The 27,745-nt window shown below is 43.5% G+C and overlaps 1 long non-coding RNA gene across 1 annotated transcript in view; it reads right to left on the bottom strand.

Moving 5' to 3' along the window:
• LOC125464823 (uncharacterized) overlaps positions 1-27,745 on the bottom strand; it is a 72,420-nt gene that overhangs the window by 14,819 nt on the left and 29,856 nt on the right. Inside the window, exons 2-3 of the long non-coding RNA XR_007250101.1 lie at positions 7,598-7,839; positions 2,275-2,474 (exon numbers count right to left, since the gene is read on the bottom strand). This is a non-coding gene — a long non-coding RNA (uncharacterized LOC125464823). The remainder of the gene's footprint in view (positions 1-2,274; positions 2,475-7,597; positions 7,840-27,745) is intronic.

The raw sequence follows: 27,745 nt of genomic DNA, 5'->3' as shown, positions 1-27,745 counted from the left end.
ATACAAAGATTTGTGGCCAGGTTGAAGATTCAACATGAGACAGTGTAAGATCCTGCCAATTATTTACCGTTACAATCTGCACTGACATCATTTTGACTTGGAATATCTTTAAACAACTGGTTTTTTGAGCTGATCTAGGAAAATGCTTATTACCACAGCATACCTGACTACAAGTCAAACGTTATCACATCAGAATTTTATAAAATGTTCTCAAACTTTATTTTAAACTTTTGCATTTTACTACATGGCTTCAAGTACATCTCTCGTGCTTTAAATTCCCTTGGGAAATGTGTTGACTGATGGAGATCAGGAATCATAAACTTACATTAACTGCTCTCAGCTGGATTTTGAGAATCTGGATTATCTGTTAACTATATATAGCCATACCCTGATCTGAAAATCTGTATCTGCTCAATGGAATTCAGATTTAATGATACAAATGTTGCCAACTAGCTCTTGGATGCATTGGATCCAAATTAAAGGAAGAATGTGATAATGGAGACTAAAATCAAATTTCATTCTTCTTATTTTATTCCAAGCTTTAGTGGAATTTTGAGAGCTAAATTCTACAATCTTGATAATTTTTGATGAAAATCGAATAAAATCATAGAATTTTACAGTGCAGAAGGGGGCCATTTGACCCATCGTGTCTGTACTGGCTCCTGAATGAAATGTCCGATCTGTCCCATTCTCCTTCTGAGGAAGGGTCATCAGACACGAAATGTTAATTCTGTTTTCTCCTTCACGGATGCTGCCTGCTATGCACCTCCCAGTCGCAAACCATTTCCACTCCCCCTCCCATTCTCTAGATGACATGTCCATCATGGGCCTCCTGCACTGCCACAATGATGCCACCCGAAGGTTGCAGGAACAGCAACTCATATTCCGCTTGGGAACCCTGCAGCCATATGGTATCAATGTGGACTTCACCAGTTTCAAAATCTCCCCTTCCCCTACTGCATCCCTAAACCAGCCCAGTTCGTCCCCTCCCCCCACTGCACCACACAACCAGCCCAGCTCTTCCCCCCCACCCACTGCATCCCAAAACCAGTCCAACCTGTCTCTGCCTCCCTAACCGGTTCTTCCTCTCACCCATCCCTTCCTCCCACCCCAAGCCGCACCCCCAGCTACCTACTAACCTCATCCCACCTCCTTGACCTGTCCGTCTTCCCTGGACCGACCTATCCCCTCCCTACCTCCCCACCTACACTCTCTTCACCTATCTTCTTTACTCTCCATCTTCGGTCCACCTCCCCCTCTCTCCCTATTTATTCCAGTTCCCTCTCCCCATCCCCCTCTCTGATGAAGGGTCTAGGCCCGAAACATCAGCTTTTGTGCTCCTGAGATGCTGCTTGGCCTGCTGTGTTCATCCAGCCTCACATTTTATTATCTTAAGCTTTTCCAACAACTTTGTTTTTGTTCCCATTCTCCAGCTCTGTCTCTGTAGTCCCCTGAATCTGTCACTTTTACCAAAGATATACCCCCCAGCGCTGTTTTGTAACCTCTGATGGAATCTGCCTCTATCACTCGCCCAGACATCACATTCCAAATCCTAACAACTCTCTGAGTAAAGAAGTTTCTTCTCACCTCACTCCTACTTTTCTAGACCCCTAGTTACTGACATATCAGCTAGTAGAAACAGAATATCCTTCTTTACTCTGTCAAAATTGTTCAGGACTTTGAACACCGCAATAAAGTCACCTCTTAATCTTCTTTGCTCCCAGGAGAAAAAGCCCAAATGCTTAAAATGTCTTTTGAAATATATAGGATTTCCAAGGGACTTGACAGGTTAAATACTGAGAATATGTTTGCCCTTATAGGGAAATTTAAAAGTAGGGGCAGAATTCTGAAATAAGGGGTCTCCCTTACGATGCAGATGAGGAGGAATTTCTTCTCACAGAACATGGTTAAGTTTTGAAATCCCATACTCTGGAAAGCAGTGGAAACTGAGTTATTGAGTATATTCATAGCCACGTTTAGCAGATTTTTGATGTACTAGGATTCAGAGGACAGGCAGAAATGTAGAGTTAGGGCCAATCAGCCATGATTTTCATGAGCAGCAGAGCAAGCTCAAAAGGCTAAATGTTCTCCTCCTGTTCCTTCTTTTTCATGTTTTTATGTAACACTGAGAAACGGTTGGCCTTCATTTTGTCCTTGTAACCCAATTTGCTTTGGGAACACTACTTTCATTTCAAGCCTGGTTGAGTTGTTCTCACCCTAGGGCACACTGCAAAGCTTTTACCTCTTTAGCAGAGCTTGAATTTATTTAATTACCTTTCTTGTGCCTTCTTTTCATTTTTTTTCCCAGTTCATCCACCCAGGCTGAAAGTATTTCCCAGGAAACTTCGAGGAGGTCTGTTCCTAGACTTCAGCATGTAGATTTTTACAGCCAGTTACTAAAAGGAGTGAGCCGTATGTCCGTCTCCATCCCTTGACATTGTAATGAGATTAGGGATTATCATGCGGGAAGAATTCTGAAAGACAATGACTGGAGAATTAATACATTATGCAATGTGATATCTGCTGTGATATCGATCTCATGTGAAATGGGCTCACCATGAATCAGCAGTCAATTTATTCACCATACCTAACCTCCTTTCTACTAAGTTTCAACACTTGATTGTTCAAATCCCTTTTTGGAGGCTCATTTTCTAAGCTCTTTGCTACTCTTACAAAGTTTAAAATCAAGAACAATATTTTTCAAATCAGTGGAAAGTTAAAAACTGGTGCAAAGAAAAATCAAGTCAGTTTGCTTTTTGCTATGTTTTGTGGTGCTGGCACTTCCATCTCCACAAAATAATTACTGGATCTCACAAAGGGAGCTGAAACCAAGACCTTTACTGAAATGAAGTTGTGGGTATTTTCATCCACTCCCACCTATAAACCTGTGTGGGATAACAAGGTGTACAGCTGGGGGAACGCAGCAGGCCAGGCAGCAAAAGTGATGTTTTGGGTTGAGTCACTTCTTCAGAAATGGGGGAGGGGAAGGGGGCTCTTAAATAAGTAAAGGGGGGTGGGAATACTGGATAGGGTGGGAGAGAATACAGACAGGTCAAGGAGGTGGGGATGAGGCTAGAGAAGGTGAGTATAGGTAGGCAGTGGTGGGGATTGGACAGTGAGGTGGGGGGGAGCGGATGGGTGGGAGGGAAGAAAGACAGGTCATTGAGGCAGGGGTGAGATGGGGTGCTGGTCTTGGTATGAGGTCGGGGTGGGGAGATTTTGAAGCTAGCAAAGTCCACATTGAGACCATTGGGTTGTAGGCTTCCAAGGCGGAATATGAGGTGCTGTTCCTCCAGTTTCCGGGTACATCCCAGATGTCCTTGGATTTCAAGGACCGCAACATGCCCTCGCTCAGTGGTTGAAAACTCCCTTGACCATATCTCTTCTGTTTCCCACACCTCAGCCCTCACACTCCCTCCCCGCAATAAGAACAAAGACAGAACTCCCCTGGTTCTCATCTCCGGATTCAACACATCATTCTCTGCCACTTCCGCCACCTGCAATCTGACCCACTATGAAGGATATATTTCCCTCCCCACTCTTATCTGCCTTCCAGAGGGACCGCACTCTCCGCGACTCGCTCGTCTGCTCCACATTCCCCACTAGCCCCACCAGCCCTGGCACTTCTCCCTGCAACCACAGGACATGCTACGCCTGCCCCTACACCTCCCCACCCTCACCACCACCCCAGGCCCCAAAACAAACCTTACACAGCAAACAGATGTTCATCTGCACATCCTCTAATGTGGTCTATTGTATCTGCTGTTCCTGATGTGGCCTCCTCTACATTGGGGAGACAAAGTGGAAGCTCAGAGATTGCTTTGTAGAGCGCCTGTGCTCGGTTCGTGACAAATGACAACACCTCCCAGTTGCAAACCACTTCAACTCCCCCTCCCACTCCCTGGATGACATGTCCATCCTGGACCTTCTCCAGTGTCAAAACAATGCCTCCTGCCCTGGGGAAGGGGCAGCACCTCACGTTCCACCTTGGAAGCCTACAATCTCAATGCAGACTTTACTAGCTTCAAAATCTCCCCACCTCCAACTTTGTCCCAAGACCAGCCCCCGCTCTGATCCTCGCCTCATTGACCTGTCTGTCTTCCCTCCCACCTAACCAATCCTCCCACCTCACTGATCAATCCCCACCCCTATATACCTACAGTCACCCTTACTAGCTTCATTCTTGCCTCCTTGACCTGCCTGCCTTCTCTCCCACCCTACCCGCTTCACTATCTACCTGCTATCACCACCTGTCCCTCTCTCTATTTGTTTAAGAGCCCCCTTCCCCTCCCCCATTTCGGAAGAATGGTCCATACCCGAAATGTCAGCTTTCCTGCTTCTCTGATGCTGCCTGGCCTGCTGCGTTCATCCAGCTCCATACGGTGTTATCTCAGACTCCAGCATCGGCAGTTCTTACTACCTACAAACTGTATTGTCCTCCTTCTCCTGCTTAAAGGCAATGACTGTTGGACTGTATTTCAGTCCAAACCCTTCAGTAAGGAACCTAGAGGCCATTATTCCCAAGAGAACCAAGGAACTCAATGCCAGCAGATGCCAATAAATTGAGGCTGCTTCAGTTAGATCCAATTCTATCTTCATCTGGCATCTCACACATCTACACAGAGAAAGCATTTTCAAAGATTAAAAATAATTTTCTCAGTGTCCATGTCACTCTTTTTTAAATGAAAATGAATGACATCAAAGGAATATCAAGCACAAATTGGCTTATTCTGTCGAAAGGGACATTAATGTATCTACCTCGTAGGCAAAACTACTGGGGGGATACAAAAGTGAGCAACTGATGAGAAACCAACCAGTTACAAATATACCATTGACTGCAACTACACCCAATACATAGTCCAATACAGGACTTTTAGACTGCCTCAGATTGGTATCAGGTCACCCATAAGCAACTTTGCCAACTCTAACTTGGTGCATTCTGGAGGTTTCAACACATGGCCACTCAATATGGGCCAGATGCAGGCACATGGGATTAGTTCAGTTTAGGAAACCTGATCAGCATGGATGAGTTGGACCAAAGGTCTGTTTCCATGCTGTACAATTCTTTGACTCTATGACTCCATCTGCCCTTACTCCACACTCCCACCATCAGTCATCTATCCCCCAGGCTTTCCCACAACCAACAGTTAAATGAACAGTTTCTCTGTTATCCAACTGGGTGATTTTAATGATAGCTATCACTTTAAAAGTCATCTCACAACTATTACATTTTTGTTTCTGATAAATGCGAGTGCAATTTTGTTGATTATTGCTGTGATATTTCTGCAGTGTGTTGCTCACAGCAGAGTCCTGGGCACGGACCTTCAATTCTGGAGCCTCCAAGGCATCCTGGAGGTTTGAAAATCAGTGCAAAGGATTTTCCCCTATATTTGTGGAGACACTATTTTACCTGGGAACTAGATTTGTATCACTTTGTAGTCCCTCTGGTGCTTGTCATTAGAATGCTGTTATCATTTCACTTTCTTGACTGAAACTAAGGACCTATTTGGTTTATTGTAGTAGAGGATAAATCACTGATAGAGATAATAGGAACTGCAGATGCTGGAGAATCTGAGATAACAAAGTGTGGGGCTGGATGAACACAGCAGGCCAAGCAACGTCTTAGGAGCAGGAAAGTTGATGTTTCGGGCCTAGACCCTTCATCTCATGAAGGGTCTAGGCCCGAAACGTTAACTTTCTTGCTCCTAAGATGCTGCTTGGCCTGCTGTGTTCATCCAACTCTACACCTTGTTATCAAGGCTAAACCACTATTGAGTCTTACCAATAAGAGGCCCTTACCTTAAAAAATGTCATTTATGAAATCACAGCAATCAGATATAAGTTACATTAAGGGAATAAATATTGTTACAGAGACTGCAAGGAGACCTGAAGAAATAATCTTCACTTGGTGAGATCTTAATCTGTCCCACTTTATCCCCACCCATACCTTCATATTGGTTGGAGCTTCATGCAGACTCTGACATTAAGCTTTTCAGAACCATTATCTTTTGCAAGAGTCCCTTTTGTCAATTGCTCCCTCTGATATTGAACTGCAAAATGAGTAAGTAGGAAATACAAAAGATGTGAGGTGAAAATGACTGTCCTAACTGTCAGGTTGCATTTGATTGTGTACAACAGACAAAGAACAAAGAACAATACAGTGCAGGAACAGGCCCTTCAGCTCTCCAATCGTGTACCAACACACTTTGTCTTCCAAATGAAAACTGTCTTCACTTACAGGTTTGATATCCCACCCTTTGTGTGAAAAATGTGCCTCACCTCTTTTAAACTTCCCCTACCCAGCACCTTGAACCTGTGTCCCCTAGTAATTGACCTGTCAATCTTGGGAAAAAGCCTCATACTTTCCACTCTATCCATGCCATTCGCAATCTTATAAACGTCTATCAAGTGGCACATCAGCCTCCTACATTCCAGTAAAAACAAACCCAGTATACCCAACCATTCTTCATAGCTAAAATCTTCCATACCAGACAACCAGGTAAACCTTTCCCATACACCCCCCAAAGCATCCACATCCTTCTGGTAGTGTGGTGACCAGAATTGTATGCAATATTCCAAGTGTGGCCTGACTAAAGTTCTGTAAAGCTGCGACATATCTTGCCTGTTCTCATACTCAATGCTCCTTCCAAAGAAGGCAAGTATGCAATAGGCCTTTTTTTATTACCTCATCTACCTGCACTGCCACCTTCAGTGATCTGTGGACCTGTACACCCAGATCCCTCTGCATATCAATACTCCTAAGGGTTCTGCCATTCACTGTATAAATTACACCACTACTTGGCCTGCTAAAATGTATCATTTCACATTTGTCCAGATTAAACTCCATCTGCCATTTTTCTGCCCATCCCTCCAACTGAACTACATTCTGCTGTATCCTCTGCGGACCTCCTCACTATCTGCAACTCCACAATCTTTGTACTGTCCATAAACTTACGAATTAGACTAAACATGTTTTCCCCCAAATCATTTATATAGATCACAAACAGCAGAAGTCCCAGCACTAATTCCTGTGGAGCACAACTAGTCACAGCCGCCAATTCTGAAAAGCATCCTTCCGCCACTACCCTCTGTCTCCTATGACTAAGCCAGTTCTGTATCCTCTTGCCAGCTCATCCTTGATATCATGTGACTTTACTGTTTGTACCAGTTTTCCATGAGGCACCCTGTCAAAGGCTTTTACTGATGTTTATATAGACAACATCAACTGCCTTTCTCTCATCAATCATCTTTGTCACTTCTACAAAAAACTCAATCAAGTTAGTGAGGCATGACATCCCCTACACAAAACCATGCTGTCTATTGCTAATAAATCCATTTGCTTCTAAATGTGTATTGATGTTGTCCCTGAGAATCTTTTCCAATTATTTCCCTACCATCCACATGAGATTCACAGGCCTATAATTTCCAGGACTATCCCAGCTACCCTTCTTAAACAGTGGGATGACATTGGCTATTCTCCAGTCCTCTGGCACTTCACCTGTGGCCAAAGAAGATATAAAGAAAGGCATCAAGAAGCCTATGAAAGCTGAAGTCAATGGAAGTCAGAAGAGGAAAGCTTCATTGGCAGGAGTCATACCTGGCTCAAGGGAATATATTTGTAGTTCATAGAAGTCAGTCTCAGGACATCTCTGCAGGCGTTTGTCAGGATAGTGCACTCAGCTCATTCGTCCGCAGCTGCTTCATCAATGACGTTTCCTCCTTCATAAGGTCATAAGTGGGAATGTTTGCTGATGATTGCACAATGTTGAGTACCAATTGTGACTCCTCAGGTAATGAAGCAGTCCGTGTCCATTTGCAACATGACCTGAAAGTCTTGAGCTGATATGTAGTGAATAAAATCACATATGTCAGGCAATGGGTGTTTACAACAAGATAGAACCTAAACAAATCCCTTTGAAATTCAATGGCATTACCAGTCCTGCATCCCTAACTATCAATATCTGAACTGACTGGACCGACCATATAAATACAATGTCTACAACCACAGTAAAAGGGTAAGAATCTTGCCTCAAGTAGCTCTTCTGACTGCCCAAAGCCTGTCTGCCATCTATAACGTGCTGGTCAGAATTATAATAGAATATTCCCTCTTGCCTGGATGAGTAGAACTCTAACAGTATTCAAGAAGCTTAAAGCTATCAGACAGCAGCCTTTTGATGGATACCCCATCTACCACTTTAAACAATCATTCTCTTCACCATTGCCGCACTATAGTAATAATGAATACCATCTACAAGATTCACTGCAGCAACTCATCAAGACCTCTTCTGCAGCACTTTCCAATCTGTGATCTCTACCTCCTAAAAGGGTAAGGGCAGCAGATCAATGACACCAAGGCAGTGATTCCTACATCCTGAGAAAGATTAAGAAAAATACAGAAATATTTCAATACCAAAAAACCCCTAGCCTAAATTATCTAACCTCAACTCTTGACAGACATTGAAGCACTAGAATTGTCTCAGGAAGGAACAGTCAGTATGGGTCCCCTGTCCTGAGCACTTTCCACTGACATGCATGTGTGCCATGTGCATAAAGATCGGTCAGAACAGGGTTATGCTCCAATTTTGAATAACATGGCGTCATTTAGATTTAGTCAGGATGGCTTTCAAAGTCTAAAAACTTCAGCAATGAGTCCATACTTTCACAGAGAGTAGGATATTGGACTGGGAACTTCAAACTAATCCAATTTGATCAAGATTCTTTCTGGACAGTTGTCTGTTATATAAACAGAATTGGAGAAAACTAAGTTGTTGAGTGGATTGTCGAGCATTCATGTTGCATTTTTCATTTCAGTCAATTACAAACTGACTTCATTTTGGTCCAAACTTCAACATAAACCAAATTAGTACAGATTCAATGTCCTTCGGTGTCTCAAGCCAAATCAGCCCTATTGTTTAAGCCTCTTAACTGGAGTAGGATTCATTAGACTCTTGTGCCCCCCACCACCCGAGCTTTCCATGATGAATTGTTTGTCACTTTGCAGTGTGTGGAATTTTCAACCCCAGGCAATTGACATTGCAAGAAGGGAAGTGGTTATCTGCTTTCAGTCCCTTTGCATGTCAATGGGATTGAGTGAAGTATTTACAATACTAAACCAGGAGTATTTCCTCAGGGATTGCTGCACAGTTTCAGTGACCAGCTCACCTGTCATTCTGGCACCACACAATTACATCATAACTACTGGAATCTGGGAAAGTTTGGAATGTCTGAATTTCCCCAGGGGGTTGGGTGTGGCTGGATGATTTTATTTTAATGGTGGGTAGAGGTAACAGTGCTGAGTAATTGGATCCTTTGAGGAATTCACAGGTTCCAGGTAAAATTAAAGAACTGTAGATTGATTACAGAAAGAAGCCATTTGGCCTATCGAACACACTATAGCTCGACAAGAAAAATTCAGTTAGTCTTACACTTCTGCTCTTTTCCTCCAAATCGTCATGTGTTTATCCCTTATTTTCAATATCTAGCAGTGGTGGATTGCATAAGCAGTTAAGCTGTTTCTGAAATATTGGCTCAGTGTTGCCCAGGACAATAGGTGGATTTCCTGGCATGACTGCAATTAGTGCGGCAGGATTGTGTACATCTACTGAGCAAGCCTAAGCAAGGGGCCTGCTTTACATTTTGTTCCAATATACTCCCATTCATTTCCCAGTAAAATGAGGTTGGTCCCTTCTAGACATCTGCATGGACTATCAACCTCAGTTCAGCGTGTTCTCTTCTCACAGTGAGTGGATACTAAATCAATTTGAAACTGGTTGTAGATTCAACTCTGTTGGGAACAGGGCTAATGTTGTCTAAACTTGTATGATTGAGAACAGTATGTCTTACATCCTCAGTATGTCCTGGAGCTCCTCCTGTTGAAGTGTATGCGTTGCTATGATGCAGGGTAAATCAGCACCCAAGTTGGACACAGAAAGACACTGCACCCACATCCAGAAGTAGTGCATTATATAAAGCCCAAGAATATCCCCTTGTTTTCATTTAAATGGTGCCATGCTCAGAAGCCTAGGACTGAGATTTTCCATTTTGCCGTCATCTAGAAGGGACCATTTTCCAGTCTTGGGGTTAGGTGTATTCCACGACAACAGACTATCTCCCCACCATCAAAATGGCTTGCCTGATTTCAAGCCAATCAGCTTCTTAAGAATTGATCAATGATCTTCTCAGCCTATCTCAGGCCTCATCAGTGGAGTTCTGTCTCACCAAAAACTGGCAGTCCATCAGAAGTCAGCAACTTCTGGATCCTAAAGACCATCAGTCGAGAAGGTCCAACTGTGAGAAGGTCAGTGGGTTTCTTTCTCTTCTCAGGGGTTGGAGCCAAAGCTGTCCTTCCGCTACTCCCAGACTGAAGCAAATGGAGGCCTCACTACTATGATCCCTGATTTCCCAGTTGTACATCCAGTCACCTCTCTTACCAGACAAAAAGGCAGGTAATTGGACAAGTTACAATTTGTGGCCCTTAAGTGGTTGTTAATTGACCACTTAAGGGTGTTACTTGCTGGCAAGTTAGAAGAGACCCCAATGGACCTTATCACCCCAACACTTATTTGGTGAGGTAGTGAGAAGCAGACCAGTGTCTTTCCAATGCTAACTCACCCAATTATTTCCTTTCCTCCAGGTACAACATACTTTATTATATATCTAGGATTCTTAAAACCAATTTGATACAGTTTATTTCCTGCCTGGTTTCCATTGTTGAAGTTACTGCCAAACACTGAGGGAAGATTCTATAGCAGGCTGCCAGTAACTTTCCCAAATGATCGCTCCTGATTTGTGAGTCCAGACAATGAAAGGCTGGCAGCTCCCTTAACAAGAGGTAGCACCTGATCTGAAATTTATTTCTATATGATAATTTAGTTTTGACATTAAGAGTGGCAAGGCTATGAAGACTCTATGGGAATGGAACAACTGTTCTAGAGATCATAATGCAAAGATCAGTAGTGTGGATTAGTGCGTAAACAAAAGAGGTTGGTGGAACTCCTAAGAGCCAATCTTCAGATAAGACAAGTCAGGGATACAGAAGACTCAAGAGCAGAGAGAGTTCAGTCGAGGACAGCATCCCGCAGAATGAAGGACAGACACCCAACTCCCAGACCTTGTGGTTGGCAGATTCATTGAGGACAGATAACAGAGGATTCTGTCCTTTGTTCCAAGTAGGTGAATAGGGGTAAATTGTCTCCCTCTGTTTAGCCAGCTCTGTCAACCTGATAAAAAGTTTAGAAAAAGGAAGAGTGTACAGTACAAAACTAAAGTTAAAAGAGTATGCAATTCTAAGGATTTTTATGAGCTGTTAGGTTTTAACTTGAGACATAGTTGTTTAATTGAATCTTGTATCATCAGCAGTAGTGGCATTTGTATACATCCTTGCATTCTCAGTGAATGAATGTTTGTTCAATTTGTTTTATCACCATGCATTGTCTTTTGACAGGCTAAGAAAAAGAACGTTCTGCTGTTACAGATCCATTTTTCTCCCAAAGCAGCTCTGCCAAAGCAATATATGCCTTCCTGTGTCTAGTTTAATTGGTTTTCCAGGCTCAATAATTTGCAGGTGAATTTTTCACCCCAACATGTGAAACCTAGTTGTAAAGGTATAAATCAAACAGGAGATACAAAATTAATGATAATGGGAACTGCAGATGCTGGAGAATCCAAGATAATAAAATGTGAGGCTGAATGAACACAGCAGGCCCAGCAGCATCTCAGGAGCACAAAAGCTGACGTTTCGGGCCTAGACCCTTCATCAGAGAGGGGGATGGGGTGAGGGTTCTGGAATAAATAGGGAGAGAGGGGGAGGCAGACCAAAGAAAGAGAGAAAAGAAGATATGTAGAGAGGAGAGTATAGGTGGGGATAGGTCAGTCCAGGGAAGACGGACAGGTCAAGGAGGTGGGATGAGGTTAGTAGGTAGGAAATGGGGGTGCGGCTTGGGTGGGAGGAAGGGATGGGTGAGAGGAAGAACAGGTTAGGGAGGCAGAGACAGGCTGGACTGGTTTTGGGATGCAGTGAGTGGAGGGGAAGAGCTGGGTTGGTTGTGTGGTGCAGTGGGGGGAGGGGACAAACTGGACTGGTTTTGGGATGCAGTGGGGGAAGGGGAGATTTTGAGCTGGTGAAGCCCACATTGATACCATTGGGCTGCAGGGTTCCCAAGCGGAATATGAGTTGCTGTTCCTGCAACCTTCCGCAGACTTGGGGACCGCTTTGCAGAACACCTCCGCTCGGTTCACAATAAACAACTGCACCTCCCAGTCGCAAACCATTTCCACTCCCCCTCCCATTCTTTAGATGACATGTCCATCATGGGCCTCCTGCAGTGCCGCAATGATGCCACCCGAAGGTTGCAGGAACAGCAACTCATATTCCGCTTGGGAACCCTGCAGCCCAATGGTATCAATGTGGACTTCACCAGCTTCAAAATCTCCCCTTCCCCCCACCGCATCCCAAAACCAGCCCAGTTCATCCCCTCACCCCACTGCACCACACAACCAGGCCGGCTCTTCCCCTCCACTCACTGCATCCCAAAATCAGTCCAGCCTGTCTCTGCCTCCCTAACCTGTTCTTCCTCTCACCCATCCCTTCCTCCCACCCCAGGCCGCACCTCCATTTCCTACCTACTAACCTCATTCCACCTCCTTGACCTGTCCGTCTTCCCTGGACTGACCTATCCCCTCCCTACCTATACTCTCCTCTCCACCTATCTTCTTTTCTCTCCATCTTCGGTCCGCCTCCCCCTCTCTCCCTATTTATTCCAGAACCCTCACCCCATCCCCCTCTCTGATGAAGGGTCTAGGCCTGAAACGTCAGCTTTTGTGCTCCTGAGATACAAAGTTAACATGCAATGCCTTTTGATAAAATTGTTGATTTCCGAACACACTGGTTTTTACATATCAATCGTTTCATGAGCTGACTCAACACATGATCAGCCAAAGGCTGTCATCCACACTTCGCCAATTAGTATAATGCAATAGCGTTAGGGAAACACATAGAAGCAATCTGATTCATCTTCCATCCATCTCTCTGTACTACAGTAAACCACCCCGATATCTCACTCCCTTACATCGCAGCCAGACACACACACACACACACACACACACACACACACACACACACACACACACACACACACACACACAGCTACCCATCTACATACAGACACATATACACACAGACAGCCACCCACCAAACCACATGCACGCACAGACAGACAGAGGCAGTCACACACACAAATCGTTTATTCTGTGTAACTGAAATACAGTGTGGTAAGTCTCCAACTGATTCTATTATTTTGATTGAGATAGTTTTAAAATGACACGGGCCCATTCTTTTTGATATTTATGAGATTTTATTTGCTCTCTGCTTGAAATCAAATTGTGTTACTGGAAAATAAAGGCTCTTTTCATTTTCAACTTAGCACTATGGGTGTGATTTTGGGAGACAGCCAGGTGAAGTGTATGTATATAAACACAATTAGTTTTATTAGCGATGCAGACAAAGCAGACCGAAGTAGATACGTTTTCGACCAAACCTCAGTAGCATAACCCCCACACGATACTACACAACTTGACCTGGATGTAGGACAACCACCATGGACAAAAGTGCAGTCAACGGACTGGTGAAGGAGGAGCACTCTGAAAGTTTGTGATTTTAAATAAACCTGTTGGACTATAACCTGGCGATGTGTACTTCTGACTTTGTCCACTCCAATCCAACACCAGCATCTCCACATTGTCACAACTAATACGGAAGTCATGCTTTGAAGGACAAATGCAATATAGTGCCTTCTCATCACATGTTCACAAAGAAATGCCTCACATACAAAGGAATTGAGGCATAGACAGGTCAGCTTGATCTACTGGAATGACAGGTCAGGCTGGAGGAGCTGAATTGCCTTCTCCTGCTTGTTTTTCTCATGTTGATAGTAAATTGACTTTTGTTCAATCACATCTAGTCTAATTTTCTAAGTGGCACTCCTCTTGGTCTTGCAGTCCTTTCACTAAAAGCATATGGTCCAGCCTGATAATATCCAATAAGTTATGCCTCAATATTCCTGTTGCTGTTTTTTTCACTTTTTCTGTACTAAAATGTAATTCAGCTGGATTTTCTTACCAATTGGGGATTTATATATCATTTTTTTCATGGTAAACCTATTATTTGTAGACCAGAGGCTGAATTCAATGTTTTAATCAAAAACTACTCTGTTTCTACTTGCATCATCATTAAATGAGTACCAAGTTATTTATTTACTCAGCAACATGTCCAGAGCAGCTCCAATAATCAGGAATTAATTGATGTGCAGATTCTATGTTTTCACAAAATGTCAATATTTCTGCATCTGGATTATTGTTGGTTTGTTGTGCTTGGCAAATACGTTGACTAATGGATTGCCATGGAATTCCAAAACAAATGTTCTATGCCAACTTTGGTTTGGAGACATTGTGCTCTGAACTGGAATCCTACTCCTATTGTACTACATTTTGTTTCTGGATTTGTAACCAAACCCTATCCATCATGAAGATCTTGGTTCATGATTGAGGCAATTTACCTGCAGAACACATTGCTTAGATTCATTATTTCTCTGTCTTTCTTAAGAATGCTTTTGCAAAATTTCCATTTCAAATATAATAAAGATGCTCTTATTGTTTATATTTCATGATTTTATGTTTTTTCAGATCTCTGTCAGCTTTTGCACTTCTTTAAATATTTCTATGAGGTAATGAGGATTATATCACGAGATACTGTAGCCACAGCATCCAATTGGCTAGCATTTGGTCCTGAGGCACAAACCTAAAACTTGATGCTGTGATTTGAATTGTCTTTGATTGCTGTCTCATTGACTTGTGAAATGCTGCTGTTGCAACACAATTTGTGCGTTGTGGATGTTTTGATTAATTCGGGGATTAGCTCAAATTCCCATTGATGATATTCCCTCCAGCAAATCACAATTACATTCTTCAGACTCTCAGTCACCCAAAGCCACTGTCACTTCCTAGATTGGCAGATTATTTGATTACCATCTAACTGTTAACCGGTTCCTAGTTGTACCAGGAGATAGCAAGAAATGCAGATGCTGGAGTCAGAATCAATACAGTGTCAAGTTGGAGGAACATAGCGAGCCAGACTGCGTCAGAGGAGCAGGAAAGTCAATGTTTTGGGTTGGGACCCTTCATCAGGACATCAGCTGTGGTCAATTCAGCAGCAGGTTTTCCTAACAACTGCAATGATGGAGGACAATCCTTTGAATGAGGAGACAGGCAGAGTGCAGAGTGAGGACAAGGGGAACGTTATCTCTATTCTGGGAGGGAGGAGGAGGCGAAAGGGCAAAGGTTCAGGAAATGGTTGAACATGACTGAGGGCCCTTTCAAACAATGTGGTTCGGGATCAGAAGGGAGGGGCTTCATGAAAAGGTGGGTGTATTGGAGGCATCATCCAACTAGATGCACAAGAGTCAGAGGAAGTGGGAGAATGGAATGGAGTCCTGGCTGGAAGCAAATAATGTAAGGAAATACAGTCAAGGTAACTTTGGGAGTCAGTGGGTTTGTAATGCATAATTGTGGTCAGAAGATAGGACATTAGAGATTGGATATGGGTCAAGAAGCCCAATGGCATGAAGATGGTGCTTGTGAGGCAAGTCTGGGTGCAAGTTAAGTCCCTTAGATTCTGTGACTAACCGGCAACATGTAAGTGAGGTAGAGTAGAGAGCCAGGGATGCATTGTTGCAGAGCCTACTGGGTTTGCATTTGGGCATGAGAAAGAAAAGTCATCATTAGAGATACTCTGGCTCCAATTAACTGCAATAGTGGAACCAACTACACCAATCCCTAATTCTACAGAACAAGACAAGGGAAGGGAGATATGAGGAGGTAGCAGGGAAAGTCAGCTCTATTAAAGACTGAACAAACAAAAAGGAAGATGTGGAGATATAGAGCACCATAGTCACAAAAAAGGCAATTTATCCCTTTAAACTGAGCAGTAACTCAAGTAATCCACAGAAATCTGTAGCCACAAAGCCCTCAATACTCAACTTCTTAAAAACAGCAAAAGACTGTGAAGTACTTTGATCCAAGGTTCTTGTAAAAAGGCCTCATGTCGACACTCTTCCAAACACTTCCCACATTCCTAAGCAGTCACTGAGATACAGTTTCACTGGAACTACTAGGGACTTGCAATTAGCAGAGAAAGTGTTGCCAGTTTCAACTCAAATGATATCTCAATGAGGTCCAATGCTGTTCTGAGCCAACATCTTCACTAACATGATTCCCTGTAGTCACAACTTTATACAGATCAAGCATGGGAACACTTGTTAATTTATTATTCCTTAACCTAGGGATGCTTATACAAACTGTAGCCTCCTGACCATTGTCCATCTATGGAATTAGATGATTTAACTATGACATTAGTAGTTCAATAACATTGTTTTTCTTTAATCATTCTCAGGACAAGGGCATTACTAGCTAGACCACCATTTATTGCGCAATCCTAATTAAGTCAAGTGTCAACCACATTGCTGTGAGTCTGGAGTCACATGCAGGCCAGACCAAGTAAGGATCGCAGTTTCCTTCCCTAAAGGACATTAGTGAATCAAATGGTATCAGTGATAATGGGAACTGCAGATGCTGGAGAATCCAAGATAATAAAATGTGAGGCTAGATGAACACAGCAGGCCCAGCAGCATATCAGGAGCACAAAAGCTGACGTTTCGGGCCTAGACCCTTCATCAGAGAGGGGGATGGGGTGAGGGTTGTGGAATAAATAGGGAGAGAGGGGGAGGCGGACCAAAGATGGAGCGAAAAGAAGATAGGTGGAGAGGAGAGTATAGGTGGGGAGGTAGGGAGGGGATAGGTCAGTCCAGGGAAGACGGACAGGTCAAGGAGGTGGGATGAGGTTCCTCCGACACTTCTGCCATCTACAATCCGACCCCGCCACCCAAGACATTTTTCCATCCCCACCCTTGTCTGCTTTCCGGAGAGACCACTCTCTCCATGACTCCCTTGTTCACTCCACACTGCCCTCCAACCCCACCACACCCGGCACCTTCCACTGCAACCGCAGGAAATGCTACACTTGCCCCCACACCTCCTCCCTCACCCCTATCCCAGGCCCCAAGATGACTTTCCATATTAAGCAGAGGTTCAACTGCACATCTGCCAATGTGGTATACTGCATCCATTGTACCCGGTGTGGCTCCCTCTACACTGGGGAAACCAAGTGGAGGCTTGGGGACCGCTTTGCAAAACACCTCCGCTTGGTTCACAATAAACAACTGCACCTCCCAGTCGCAAACCATTTCCACTCCCCCTCCCATTCTTTAGACGACATGTCCATCATGGGCCTCCTGCAGTGCCACAATGATGCCACCCGAAGGTTGCAGGAACAGCAACTCATATTCCGCCTGGGAACCCTGCAGCCCAATGGTATCAATGTGGACTTCACCAGCTTCAAAATCTCCCCTTCCCCCACTGCATCCCAAAACCAGCCCAGTTCGTCCCCTCCCCCCACTGCACCACACAACCAGCCCAGCTCTTCCCCTCCACCCACTGCATCCCAAAACCAGTCCAACCTGTCTCTGCTTTCCCAACCTGTTCTTCATCTCACCCATCCCTTCCTCCCACCCCAAGCCGAACGTCATCCCACCTCCTTGACCTGTCCGTCTTCCCTGGACTGACCTATCCCCTCCCTACCTATACTCTCCTCTCCACCTATCTTCTTTTCTCTCCATCTTCAGTCCACCTCCCCCTCTCTCCCCATTTATTCCAGAACCCTCACCCCATCCCCCTCTCTGATGAAGGGTCTAGGCCCGAAATGTCAGCTTTTGTGCTCCTGAGATGCTACTGGGCCTGCTGTGTTCATCCAGCCTCACATTTTATTACAGTAAATCAAATGGGTTTTTTTTCTGACAACCTACAATAGTTTCATGATCTCATTTCTTATTTTCCAGACATTCATTCAACTCAAATTCCACCATTGCGCATTACCTCCCCAGTATTAATAAAGTAGTTGATTTAGATAAATCATTTGCTGCTTTTAACCTATGTAATGGTATATAGCTTTAACAAAATGCCTCCAGCATGGTGCACAATTATATTTCCATGACAATCTCGTTTATGTGCAATTAATAAAATAATTACATCTGTATTGTGTTATTTTACGTAATTTACTTTTTCACAGCAATCACATAAATAAAGAGTAATATGTAATAATTATGTGGTCCATTAATGAATAGCCACAGCCATTAATCAGCTGTAAGATAAGCAGTTGAGTATTTATATTTATTGTATAAAATGCACCAAATCCGAAACTTGTTTTTAATTCATTCATGCAAGATGGGACGTGGGGTTTGCTGGCTGGCAGCGTTTATTACCTGTCTCTAGTTGCCCTTGAGAAAGTGGCAGTGAGCTTCCTCCTTAAACCACTGTAGTCTATATGCTGTAGGTATATCCTGAATGTGGTTAGGGAGGGAAACACTACAATTTTGACCCAGTGAATGACAATATATTTTCAAATCAGGATGGTGAGAGGCTTGCAGGAGAACTTGCAGCCAATGGTGTTCCCATGTGCCTGTTGCCTTTTCCCTTCTAATTAGAGTGGTTGTGGATTTGGAAGACAAAACCTTAGGATCATTGGTAAATTTCTGCAGTGCATCTTGTAGATAGTGCATATAGCCACAAAATGAGCATCAGTGGTGCAGGGAGTGGATGCTTGTGCATGTAGGAAGCAGGTTACCCATCCAGGCAATGAAGAGTATTCAATTACACTTTTGACTTGTGTCTAGTAAATGGTGGACAGGCTTTGGTGAGTCAGGAAATGTGTTATTTGCTACAGTATTCCAACATCTGACCTGTTCCTTTAGTCAGTCTGTTTTTGTGGAGACCCCATTTCAGTTTCTGGTCAATGGTAAGCCCCAGGATGTTGATAGTGGGGGTTCAGTGACGGTAACATGCCTGAATGTCAAGGGGCAGTAGTTAGATTATCTCTTCTTGGGGATTGTCATTGCCTGGCATTTATGTAGCATGAATATTACTTGCCACTTGTCAACCCAAGTCTGGATATCTTGTAGGTCTTGTTACATTTGAACACAGACTGCTCCAGTATCTGAGGTGTTGTGAATGGTGCTGAACAAAGTAAAATCATTGGCGACCATCTGACCTCATGATGGAGGGAAGGTCATTGATGAGGAGGCTGAAGATGATTATGCCTAGGACACTACCCTAAAGAACTCCTGCCGTGATGTTCTGAAGCCAAGATGACTGACCCTCCAACAACCACAAACATCTTCCTATGTGCCAGGAATGACTCCAACCTGCAGAGAGTTTGCTTCATGATACCCAATAATTCCAGTTTTGCTAGGCTACCTAGAAGCCACACTCAGTTGAATGCAGCCTTGATGTCAAAGGCTATAACTCTCACCCCACCTTTGGAGTTCAGCTCTTTTGTCCATTTTTGAAAGAAAGCTATAATGAGGTCAGAAGCTGAGTGGCTCTGGTAGAACCCAAACTGAGCAGATTATTGCTGAAACGAAATGAATTATCAGAAATGAAAACAGCAATTGCTAGAAAAACTCAGCAGGTCTGGCAACATCTGTGGAGAGAAAACAAAGTTAATATTTCGGGTCCAGTTACCCTTCTTGAAAACTGATCGTAGCTAGGAAATGGTTGGTATAAATGCTAAAGGCGGGGTGGGGGTTGGGGTAGGATTATCAATAGGTGAAGACCTATTGAGAAAGAAAAATCATTGGGCAGATAAAGGAATGCGTAAAGGCCAGCCTGGGTGAATCAACAGCTGTTAATGAGGACCATTACTGGCTGGCAATGGTCTATGCATCATAGCAGTTCGATGACCAGACCTAGTGTGTGGGAGTTGGGATAAGGACATGAGAGAAGGTAATTGAACCTTAAAATGACTGAATTTGATACAGAGTCTGGAAGGCTGCAGGGTCCCCATGTGGAAAATGACATGCTGTTTTTCCAACTTGCAGTGAACTTTGTGGAGCATTGCAGAGAGCTCAAGACCGAAATGTTGGCCAGACAACATAGCAGTGTGTTGAAGTAGCAGGCAGCAGGAGGTTCAGGGTCATTTTTGCAGATAGAACTGCAGAACAGCTACCGGTCTGCATTCCACCTCCCCAGTGTACAGGTGACCAAATTGTGTGTAGCAAATACAGTAGGCTGAATTGAGTGAGGTGCAGATAAATCACTGCTTTACCTGGAAGGTGTGTCTGGGACATTGGACAGTGAGGAAGGAAGAAGTTAATGGACAGGTGTTGCACTATGACTGCTGGGGAAGGTGCCATGGGGATGTGCGGAGATGTTGGGAGTGGAGGAGGAGCGAACCAAGGTGTCCTGGAGGGAATGGTCCCTGCAGAAGATTGATAAGAAGAGGGAGGGGAGTATGTGCCTGGTGGGAGAATCCTGGAGTGGCAAAAAAGGCAGCTAAATGATCCTTTGGATGTGGATGCTGTTGGGATAGTGAGGACCAGGAGTCTTCATTGCTGTTGTGGGAGGGAACAAAGTGAGTAAGGGCCAAAGTGCAGGAGATGGATCAGACATGATTGAGGGCCCTGTCAACTGTAGTGCTGGGTAATCTCTGGTTGAGAAAAGAGGTGGACATTTTGCAGACCCCGAATTCGAAGCTGGCATCATAAGAGCTGATGCAACAGGGACAGAGTAACTGGGAGAATGGAATAGACTCTTTACAGAAAGCAAGGTGTAAGGATGTATAGTCAAGGTAGCTGTGGGATTCGGTGGATATGTCATGGATACTGATGGCCAGCCTATGCCCAGAAATGGACACAGATGTCGAGAAAGGAAAGGGTGGACTCAGAGATGGACCAGGTGAAGGTTGGAGGAGGATGGAAATTGGAAGCAAAATTGATGAACTACTCCAATTACAGATAAGAGAGGACCTCAGCACCGATGATGTAATCAATGAACTGGAGAAAGAGTTGTAGCTAGGAACCAGATCAGGACTGGATTGAAGACTGTCGGAAGTACCCCACAGAGACAGGCATAACTGGAGCCCATGCGGGTACTTATGGTCAGTCCTTTAACTGAAAGAAAATAGGAGGAGTTAAAGGAGAAACCATTCCAAGTAAAGACCTCAGCCAGATGGAAGAGTTTCTCCAGGAATTTCTGTTTTTGTTTCTGATTTCCAGCACCCACAGTATTTTGTTTATTTTTATTCCTGATGAGGTACAGCTTGATAGCAGTGTTGGTGATATCAGTTCTGTCACTTTGCTACTGATCAAAAGTAGACTGATAGGGCAGTAATTGGCCTGGTTGGATTTTGTACTACTTTTTGTGTACAAGGCATGCCTCCTTTTAGGGTTTAGGCCCAAAATGTCAGCTTTTGTGCTCCTAAGATGCTGCTTGGCCTGCTGTGTTCATCCAGCTCCACACTTTGTTATCTCAGATTCTCCAGCATCTGCAAATCCCACTATCTCTGAACACAATTTTCCACATTGTCTGGTAAATGCCAATGTTGTAACTGTATTAGAAGAGCTTGGCCAGAGGTGCAGCAAGTTCTGGAGCACTAAGCATTGGCATTCCCTGTTGCATATCTGGTATATATGTATCAGTGGCACCTTCATGGTGAATTCTCAATCTTGGAACTTTCTTGGAAAGACAGTTACTTCTTCACAGAGAGAAATGGGAAGTAGTGAGTGAGTAACCCCTCCCAAACACAGGCTTTTACTGCATATTAAACTGCTCTAAAACCAAGCAAACAACACTATCTAAATCTGTTGGAACAATTTTTATTATTTTGTGAAATGTGAGTGTCACTGAAAGTCAACATCTAGTGTTCATCCCTAATTGCACTTGATAAATGGTAGTGAGCCACTTTTTCAAATAACAACTTCAGCCCATGGGACGATGGTACTCTTAAACTATGTTATTAGAAAGGGAGGTCTAGGATTTTGACTCAGTCATGTTGAAGAGGAGTAATGCAGTTCCAAATCAGGATACTGTGTGGCTTGGAGGGGAACTTACAAACAGAGACATTCCCTGGTATCTATTGTTGATGTTTTTGTTTTAAGGATGCTATCAAGGAAAAATTCAAGATCAGTTCAGCAGTAGACATCAGAAGTATCTCATAAACTGTATGACACGTGTAATCAGATCTGATGATATCATTAAACTTCTAAAAGCAATGACCCTTCTTCAATTGTCAGCTTCCTAGATAATTCACAACACATTAACATAAACTGTCCGGTCTGACAGTTGTGCAATTTTTGAAGAGCACAACTACAGACAGAGCAGGTGGCAGGATGGGATTGTCATGGAATCTCACTTAAGGATGGAATCTACCCCACTTTGGTCCCAGCATTCTATCTGCAACGTTTTCAGCTGAGGAACCCCTCCCATAATTGAGGGGGAGCTTTCTGTGTGTGTGGGAGCTTTACAAAGACACTTTTCCAAATTGATATCATTAGTATTCTGTGGGTCACTTGGCCACTTTAGCGTGCTCAACCATTCAATAATCTGTTTGCAGCTTCAAGTACACATTCACGCCTACCCAAATAACTTTCATCCCCTCAATTACCAGGAATCGACCCACCTCTGCCTTAAAAATATTCAAAAAGTCTGCAAGCAGTACCCTTGCAGGAAGGGAGTTCCAAAGGCTGATGAGCTTCTGCGAGTAAAGATTTTTTCTCATCTCTATCTTACATGGGTGCCCCGTACATTTAAACAGTAACCCTTTAGTTCTTGATCCTCCAACAAGGGGAAACATCCTTTTCACATCCACTCTGTTAAAAACTCCCCAGGATTTTAAACGTTTTAGTCAACAAATCCAGAGAAGTCATTTTTAATGAGTACATTAAATTGTGTAACATTTATAAAATAAAAACATAGCACTAATTGTATTATTATTTATTATATTACACTGCATTATTAATCATCCCAATTTGTGCAATATTTAATAAAATGTTATTCATTTTAATCTTTTGGCTGAAACAGACCACATATAAATAAATAATATAAAATAAATCAATCAAGAAACTGGCTAGGCCATCATTTGTTGCACAACCTAACATTGAAAAGTGGTGATAATCTGCCACCTTGACCCGCTATAGCCCATTTGGTGCAGTTATAGCCACACAGTGTTTGAGAGAGAGAAAGAGACAGAGACAGAGAGAGAGAGAGAGAGAGAGAGAGCGTTCCACGATATAGTTTCTGGTCAGGATGGTGTGTGACTTTGAGGGGTTGTTTTCTCATGCATCTGCTGCCTTGTCCTTCTAGGTGGTTGAAGTTTTAGAGTTTGAATAGCAGGAGAACAGGTGACAGAATTGACGTTTTCTGCTAGAGCTGAGAATGTTTCTGCTGCTGCTGGAGTACTTCATGGTAGTGTGGCTTTTGCTTGACAGAAGCCACCGCCATACCATGTTGAATACTAGCAACAAACTGCTGTTGGAAGAGAGAGTGAAGTGTTAGTGTGGGTGAAGTGCCCTCCATCAAGTGGTGATAACACTCTGTGTTTGAGCAGTAGCCTCTGGCTTGGCCATGGCTAGATCAAAGCCTTCTCCAGCTTGTTAGTTTCATTGAAGTGTTTTTCGCTGTGCACTCACCTTGCAGTGACACACGTCAGGAAATACATCCCCTTGTTGGGAAATCCTGAATTCAGGATTAAATCAGGTTTTAATGTTTTCTTTATTACTGTGCCCTTACCACTTCCTAACTACTTGCCCCTCAGCTCCAAAAAAGTACCATGCTTACCTTTAATCGTACCCCAGGGAAAGTCAGAAGCAGGTAGGATAACACTGAGATCCTGAGCCAGCATATGTTCCCAATATATCCCCTTCCTCACCTGCACTGCATCCACCACAGCTGGCTACATTACTCTGTTTCACAGCTCTAGCCTGTTTCCTGTAATCAAGCAAGACAATAATTAAAACCTTTCCTCGGAATGTATCACATTTGATGTTAAAACTCCCAACTCGTTTCCAACTATCTACAGCAGAAACCATACTTGCACTTAGACCAATAATAGATCTCTCATTCCTCGGAGTGCCGTGAATGTGAATATTCTTGCACTCTATAAACTGTACCAACCACACCAGACTACATCTTTCACTACCAGCAACCCTACTCCTACGCCAATCTCTGAGCTTCCATCCTTCTCCCTCATCTGCCTGACATGAATACCTCATACACTCCCAACACACCACCCTTCAATCATCTGCATCCCTATCCCTCACTCTCCTTCCACCCTACACCAACCATCTGGTAACCTAATACCCTGCATCCACCTGCTACCCTAGCCCTTTCACCCAACTGGCACCCTAATGCCTAACCCACCAGGCACCTGAGTCCCCTCATCCAGTGGCATCTTAGCCCCCTCACACACCTGGCACTCAACATTATCCAACATGGTACCCTAGACCCACACATCCACCTGATCCCTAGCCCTTCATCCACTTGCCCTCTAAGTCTTCACTGTCGGAAATTCTACCTTCACATCCAAGCCTTCACTCAGTGGCTGCCACAGAGGCCATGGGACCTTTCGATCACAGAATGCAGCACTTGATGCCGAAGAGGGAGGAGAGATTTCTTGTTGACCGTCTCTACTCCTATCTTGATGATTCCTGACAGTCATCTATGCGGATTCAACTTGGAAGGCTCCCGGCCCAGAAGTTCTCCAAAGAAACTGCAACAGAGTAAGTGGGTATTTTTTAATCTGATTTGGATTGTAAATAGGGATTCCAATCTAGACCGGAAGATTTAAGCCAAATGGACAGCATGAAACAAATTTCTTATTCCAACGTAATTCACCTCAGGGGATTCTGCTTTTGATTTTGCTTCCACCGTGCACTTACAGAGCCTTGTAAAATATTTTACTGGTTGCAAATCCTTCAAATTGCTAAGGTACAGAGCCATAAAGACACACGTGATAAACTAATTCAATGTGTAGGATGGACATCGGACACTAAAAATCCTTGCTACCCTTGAGGACAAAAGAAACTTCACAGGCACAAGAAATTCCCAGCAATCAAAACCAAATGCTTTATTAATAAAATGGATCTTTTTCAGAAAATGTGCCAAACCAGGGCACAGCTACAGGAAAATGAAAGACAACCCACACAGAGGTGAATGAGGTAGAATGGTTTTAAATAGAGGAAAGAAGATCAAACTTTCTGAGGGGAAATCGGTGACCCAGGCCAAACATTTTGGCAAGTGGACATTTTGTCAATGGGCAGGTCAAAAGCTTCAAGTTGGACACAGGAGTAAGTGTCACAATATCATCAGAAAGCAAGTCTTGGTTGACAAAGCACCGTTTATAGGCAACAGACATTCAATGATGTGGTCCAGGGGGCATCGCACCTTATCATTAAACATGTGCTCCCAGTATATGTATACAGCAAAATAGAAGACAGCAAATAATAGAAGACCTGCATGTATTTCATCTCTGAAAATTCCCTCTCTGGGTAAAAAGCTGGAAGGGGTTAAACAACTAAAAAGGTCAAGGAGTGGCCGATGGAGTCCTTGACTGCCTCAGCCTTTTCATAGTGCCCTTGCATTCTAGGCAACACTGCCAACTGGAATGCAGCTGGCAATGCCCCACAGACCTCAGTACCAACAGTGACACTGAGCAATCAAGATTGTCTTACTCTTTCTGTGTATGCTAGCTCCTACACCCATTCCCAATGATGTTGCATATTTTCTGTCCACGAGGATGCTTACCCTCTCAATGGCAGAACTCATGTCCATAAAACTCTGAGTCATCATGAAGCACATACACTTCATGGCCTCCCTCACTGACTGCGTATAGCACTGCAGAACTACAGCAATCTCTGATATCTGGATATTCACCTGTCACTTACACTCTGCCTTTGGGACGGGTGGTGGATAGACCTTTCAAAGAACTGGCAGAGGTTGCTTACAACTACTTGAAGGAAAATCAGAGAGAGGCATTCAAAATGAGATTCATCAGGCACATTGTGTATGACCTTGTCCCCACAAATAAAAAGGGTGTAGTGCAAGTCTAAAACACACTTGTTATCCAGAAGCAAACAGGATAAGATAAAGTAGAAAGATGAAGCTTATGACAATCTCAAAGAATGTAATGCGTTAGGAAGTTTACAGGAGTATAGAAAATACAAGGTGTAGTGAGAAATGAAAGTAAGAAATCAAAGAGAAGACACACAAAAAAATACCTGGTAAAATTCTGGAAAATCCAAATGTGTTTTGTCAATACATAAAACTGAGTGGATAACAAAGAACAATACAGCACAGGAACAGGCCCTTCCACCCTCCAAGCCTACAGCGACACATTTAGCCCTTCTATACTAAAACTGTCTTCACCTACAGGATCTGTATCCCTCTATTCGCTTCCTATTCATTTATTCGTCCAGGTGCTTCTTGAATGCTGCTACTGTGCCTACTTCCACCATGTCCTCTAGCAGGAAATTCCAGGTACACACCTTCCTTTGGGCGAAAACGTGCCTCGCACACCTCTTTTAAACTTCCTCCTCATACCTTGAACCTGGGCCCCCGAGTAATTGATCCCTTCACCCTGGGAAAACTCTTCATGCTTTTCACTCTATTCATGCCATTCACAATCTCATAAATGTCAATCAGGTTGCCCCTCAACCTCCTGCATTCCAGTGAAAACAAACCCAGTCTATCCAACTCTTTTTCATAGCTAAAATCCCCTATACCAGGCAACATCCTGGTAAACCTTTTCCGTACCCTCTCTAAAGCATCTACATCCTTCTGATAGTGTGGTGACCGGAAGTGTATACAATATTTCAAGTATGGCCTGAGTAAAGTTCTACAAAGCTGCAGCATAACTTGTCCATCCTTATACTGAATGCCCTTTCCAATGAAGGCAAGCATGCCACTGGCCTTTTTTACTACCTTATCTACCTGTGCTGTCACCTTCAGTGATCCACAGACCTGCACACCCAGATCCTTCTGCATATCAATACTCCTAAGGGTTCTGCCTTCACTGCATCACCTACATTTGTCCAAATTAAACTACATGAACTATTTTTCTACCCATGCCTCCAACAGATCTTTTTCCTGCTGTATCTGACTAAGGTAAGGGTAGCACCCATCAAAGGTATCCATGGTAACTTAAGCATGGGTGCAGAAGATGTGGGCAGTGTTCTTGTTGAGAATTTTGTCTCTGATTTCACAAAGGAGAGGCTTGATGCAGACACTTCAGTTAAAGAGAAAGAGTATGAAATAATAGATAAAATAAACACAATGAGAAGTTCTGAGGGATTGAACTCCCTGAAAGTGGATACATTACAGGACTGGATGAATGGAACCCGAGGCTTTTAGAGGAAGGTGGAAGGAAATAAATGCTCTAACAATCAAATTCTAACCCTCACTAGATATAAGCCAAGTCCTAGTGAAATAGATGTCTGTGAACTTTATGCCATTATTCAAAAATGATGCGAAGAATACGCCAATTAAATGTCGTCTGATCTCAGTAACAGGCACATTACAAGATTCAATATTCAGAAAAAGGATTAACTGCCACTTGGTAGGGCTTGGGCTATTCAGGGATAGATAAGCATGGTTTTGCTAAGAAAAGATCATGTCTTACTAACTTAATTGAAATTTTTGAGAAATTAATGAGGATTGATGAGAGTATCCTACCTACCCTATCTATGCCCCTCAAAACTTAGTAAATATCAGTCAGATCACCCCTCAGCAATCTCTGCTGCGGCAACATCCTAGTGATACTTCTCTGCAATTGCATCCTTCCTATAGCGTGATGACCAGAGCTGCACAC

Source organism: Stegostoma tigrinum, chromosome 24 (genome assembly GCF_030684315.1).
Source record: "Stegostoma tigrinum isolate sSteTig4 chromosome 24, sSteTig4.hap1, whole genome shotgun sequence".
In the NCBI taxonomy this organism is placed as follows: Eukaryota; Metazoa; Chordata; class Chondrichthyes; order Orectolobiformes; family Stegostomatidae; genus Stegostoma; species Stegostoma tigrinum.
This window is presented reverse-complemented; position numbering and strand designations above follow the sequence as displayed.